The sequence below is a fragment of the Drosophila takahashii genome, chromosome X, assembly GCF_030179915.1.
Source record: "Drosophila takahashii strain IR98-3 E-12201 chromosome X, DtakHiC1v2, whole genome shotgun sequence".
Classification (NCBI taxonomy): Eukaryota; Metazoa; Arthropoda; class Insecta; order Diptera; family Drosophilidae; genus Drosophila; species Drosophila takahashii.
Window position 1 is genome coordinate 15,681,981 of NC_091683.1, and position 5,601 is coordinate 15,687,581.

Genomic DNA, 5,601 nt, shown 5'->3' on the forward strand with positions numbered 1-5,601 from the left:
AAATCATTATTGCAAAAACAGCTTTACTCCTTTTTACTCGACATTTTTCAACCCCCCCTTAGCCCTCAACCCCTCGAAAATCCGCTCGGCGGCCCGGACATCGAATCCTTTCGTTCATAAATCAAGTCTTTGGTTTAATTAAATCTTGTGTTGGCGGTAAAAACTCGAGCACAACAAAATGCCGGCTGGAAGCAAAAAGAGAAAAAGCGAACACAATGGAGAAAAAATACGTAGAAATAATCCAAATATCCAGGAGCCGGGGCCAAACGCCTCCGGTCTTTTGGCCAAGAATATAGGAGATGCCAAATATTTGCACAGTCTGCAGGATATGGCTGCGGAAAATGGAAAATGGGAAAGCGGCATCCTTTTCCAACTCCCCCTTCCCCATTGTCGACTCGTCACGTTTTAACTGTCGTCGCGGTTGTCCTTTTCATATTTTCTTTTGCAAACTCATTTCCTTTTGTCGGTTTTGACTTGTTGTCTAATGTCCTTCGTCCTTTTTTGGCTGGCTGAAAATAAAGGGGGAATGGAAAGTCCTTGAGGCGGTTAAATGTTAAATAAAATAAAATAATTAAATTAAATAATAAATGTATGTACGTAAATCAATAATTTATTTATTTTTGATAAAAAAATTTGAGAATTTTTTAAAACTTATTATTTTATTTATTATACCCTTAGTAGCTTGTGTTAAAATTTAACTCCCTTTTTTCAAACCACAAATAACTAAATTATCCTCAGTGTCGACATAAAACACATGCCAGACAGTTTACAGAAAATGTTCTAGTGAATATTAAAAATACAAGAAGCCCTACAGAATAATATTTCGCTTTTTTTTATTTTTCCCCGCCTTGAGAAAAATGTTGTACATTTTTTTTGTTGCAGTCAAAACCTTGAGCACTTAAAGCTCGCTTAATCTTTGACATAAAAACAAGCGAAACAATGTGCGGAAAAGTGCGGAAAATCGTGGCGAGGGGGATGGAAAATAGAGCGGCTGAAGGCGGAGGGGAAATTGAATGCAAGACACGTTGCAGGATTTATGACCAAGAAGCAGCCGCCGAACGCAGACTAATAAACAGAGTTCTTTGCAGGGGCGTGGGCAAGAATTAAAAATCCCAAAGAGGGTGGGGGGCCGAAAATTGCTGTGCAAATTATAGACAAAATATATATGTACGTGAGGCAATGCCAAGAGAATCCTTTCCCTTTTATTTTTGGCCTGATTCACTCGTGCGGCAGGCCAAGCAAAACGAAAGACGAACGAAATGAAATGAAATGGAATCCTTTACCGTAAGAATTTCATGCACGTCAACACGTCCTGGCAGCCAGGACACTGCCGTTGACAGGCGCAAGTCCCCCATCCTCTGGTCCTCCGGAGGCCAAGGCCAGGAAATCCGGAACCCAGGAAAACCGGAGAGAAGGCTGTGTAACAATTTCTAATTCATATGTTCCTGAGCCTGTTTCCCCAATCCCGATGATTTATGATCCCAGCACGCGGATCCCGAAATGAAAGTCCTGTCCACAATTGCGGATGCTCCAGCGATGGTTTCGTGTCACGATATAGAACTTACTATTAAACGAAAATAATCGTTTTTAAAATTTTTAAAAATAATCATAATAAATATACAATTTATACTAGATTTATTTCTAGGGATTATTTGAGCCATTTTCATAAACGGAAAAACCGAAATAGTCTCAGTTTCACAAATGGTAAAAATATTATTTTTAAATATAGTTATCATGATTTTTTTTTTTTTTTTTTGATTTGCTTGAGTCAAAATACTGATTTTTAGGGTAGAAAATAGCGATTGGTTTTTTGGCACAAACTAACTGTTTTTGGTAACAGCTAAAACCTTAACTAATATATTACGTTTTTTATTTACTTGTATATATTATACCTAGTATATAATTTCTGAAAATAAAAATATTCATTTAGGGAAATGGCCCGACTTTGACTATATTATTCGACCATCTCTAGAGCTTCTTTGGCAAAGCCTTTAATCATTCAATAGGCAATTTGTTTGGGCCGCCTGGCAGCGTTGAAATGAAATGTTTCACACATTAGGCCGGTCAACTACTTGGCCAGGATGGCAGTCCTCCGGAATCGGAGATTCGGGGAATCGGAGTCTCCGGCTACTATATTTAATATCATTTATCTTTCTTACGCCCCCAAAGTGCGGTTTCTGTGTGTGCGTGAGTGTGTGTGTTGGCATTGAGGGTATGAGCGTGTTGTTGTGATTTATGATTATCAAAGTATTTGTTACCTTTGTGTCCAAATTATTTGCTCGCCCATAAATCATTTCATCCTTGGGCAGCCTTCGCCGCTTTGATTAATTTTCTTCAATTGCCGCCTGATTCGCGATTGGCGCCTGCGATTTTGCCTGGATTCGCATTGGGATTTCGATTGCGAATCGGTTTTATTGCGGGGGTATTGGGTATGCCAGACATCGCCTTGGCACATAATTCACACAATTGGTCAACAAGTCAAATTTAACGTGCCGAGTAGCTCCCCCCTTCTATCCATCAACCCCCCATCAACAGGGGGTCAGTAGTCATCCTGGCAGGAGTATCGCCGAGTATTTTGCTAATCTTGAGAGCAAACGGACCGAAGAACATGAATTATGTATTTACTTTGCCATTTTTCTCCGGTCCCCGGGTAAATGGGAACTTAAAGAACCGATGTTAGAATGCTAGCCTCAAATTACTAAGCTATCCAAACTAACTAAACATTTTAATTAAGTTTTAATGTATAAAAATGTATATGTATTATTTTTAACCGGTAAAAAATAGTAGGATATTTTTTTAAATTTTATACTTTATTTTGTCTATATTCAATTATCAAATTTTTTAATTTTTAAAGTTTACATTCCAGCATTAAAATCTTTTTCAAAAATCTAAGCATAATCCTCCTTCGACTTTCACGCATTTGATTAGTCAACAAACCGTGCAAACCCCCTCCCCACGTCGAACATTTTTCGCCCCCTCTCTCAAGGACCCAAGGACTCCAATCAATAGGCGAAAATCTTGAGAGCAAACTCAGCGGCAAATGAATTATTTATTTGGATTTATTTGAGGCCAAGTAAAACAAATGATCCGCACCAACAACAACAAATGCTGACCCAAAAGAAAAAAAAGAGGAAAGAGGAAGGGGAAAGAAAAACCCATAGAGGAAAAGCCCCGAAAGCCAAGTGAAAGTGGCATAAATAAATAAAGAGCCGAACACAAAGCATATTAGGCTAAGCTACTTGCGATTTCCGTTACACGTCCGTCCGGGCTATAAAAATGCGGAAGCTGATTAGCCACCCACCCACCTACCACCCACCGAGTACCGCCCACCGGAAAAGCGTAAGAAAAAATGAACTCCACAAAAAGAAAAACCAAGGGATGGTCGAGAATTTTATGAGGCACGAAAATTTACAACGCCTCTGGGGTTGTCTTCAAAAAAAACCAGAAAAAAAGAAACCCACCAAGATGGGGACAAAAATGGAGAAAATGGGGAAAAACCTTGAGCAAAAGCGAGGGAAAAGTTGCCAAGTCTCATAATCGAAATTGGTCACAGGTGGCCCCCGGGAAGTTGACCAAAAGAGCGGGCTTATTGAAATTAAATGTGCTGGCCGGCAGATAATGCCCGTTTAAGGCGTGTTTAGCTAAGTTGAGTTTGATTCGGGTGACCCTCGTCCTTTCTTTTTTTTTATTTTTCCCCAACCTATTTGGATGTTATTTATGTCTCGCCAATCGAAGTGACCTCCCCGCCCTTATTGTAAATTAAGAAAAATTACCAAAAAATCGTCTCTGCCTGTGTGAAGTTCCCATCAAGTCCATGACATTTTCCTTTGGCCGGCTAAATTTTTAATCAAATCAAATGACAGACATCATTAATTTTGCTTCAGCTGTATTTTATTAAAAAGAAAAAAAGAAAACGTCAAGATTACAAAGGAAGGCAATTTGGTTGCTTAAAAGAAGAAAAAGCGGAAAAATTGTGCTAATTAACGCAACATTTCGGAAATGCTATAATAATATAAGTTCTAATATTTCAGTAGGAATTTCAATAGTACGTTAGATGCTTACCATTTTAAAGTCATTTTTTCAGCTTTTATTTTAATTTACAGAATTTTTAAACATTTTGTATCATATTTACGATTTTACTGCTTTTTTCTGCTTCAATTAATTAACTAAAATCTATTTCAAAAAATTATTTTAAAACATACACATATACTTAATATTGTATCCTTCAGGAAATACAATAAAAAATATTTTTAACTTAAAAAAACTCATAGTCACTTTTGCGATCAGATATTCTTGAAACCATTCAAGGGCAACTTTCGTCGACTCATCTTGATCCTTAAGGGATCTTAACTCCAGATGATAATACCCCCCAAACCAAAAGCCCAGTCATCTATCACGGTTTCTCTGATCTTTAATTATTTGAACGATTCAATTGACAATTGTAATAGTTTATCCCCGCCCAGAACTTGTCTCATTTTCAAACTGGAAACATGTGCGCCTGACACAATGGGGATGGCAGTCTTTAAAATGTGGATATTGTGAAAATGAGGAAAATGAGGAGGTGCGGAGTGAAAGGAGCCGTGGCTCTGAGGCTAGTTGGATAGATGGCTGCTGACGAGCGGACATTGATAAATCACATATGGACGGCAGTTTCGGGTTCGAGTCGGTTTCCTATACGTTCCACTGCTGATATTTCTTTTCAGCTCCGCTTTTTTTCTTTTTTTTTTTGTAATGTTTGATGGCACTGGGAAAGGGATAAAGCCACGACACTGCAAAAAAAATATTAGCCAATCAAGAAATTTATTCCTGGTTTTTTTTAGAAATATTTATGACTGATATATATAATTTGGAAACCATACCATTCATATCTTTAAAAAAGGCGTAAAAATATATAAAAAAATAATTCCAAATAAGAACATCGTTAAATATGTTAAAGTAGTTTTCTTTTTATTATTATCTTGATTTATTTATAGTATTTTTTTTATTAGTTTTAATTAAAATATATATATATATATATATATATATATATATATTAATTTTAATTTTAATTTAATTAAAATATATATATATATATATATATATATATATATATATATATATATATATATATATATATATATATATATATATATTTTAATTAAAACTAATAAAAAAAATACTATAAATAAATCAAGATAATAATAAAAAGAAAACTACTTTAACATATTTAACGATATATATATATATATATATAAAAATATATATATAAAATTAGTGGGAAAATATAATAAATGTTCTTTGAAAAATTCAAAAATAAATTCTAATCAATCAATTTGTATATTAATATACTTACTTTATCACTTAGCTTTAATTTTGGGCCACGAAAAATTGTTTAAATATATTTTTTACAGATCCTGACTATTATTTTCCCTTGAGATGATATGATATTTTATAAGACTTCAAATAATATATTTCCATAATTATTTTCAGACACAATTTGCAGTGCCTTTTGCCCTGAGTTTTCTGCAGCGACATCAAATTACGAACTCATTATTGTTAGCGACGACAATGGGGTGCTGGGGGTTTTTTCTGGATGGGGGAACAGAACCCCCTCCCCCTTTT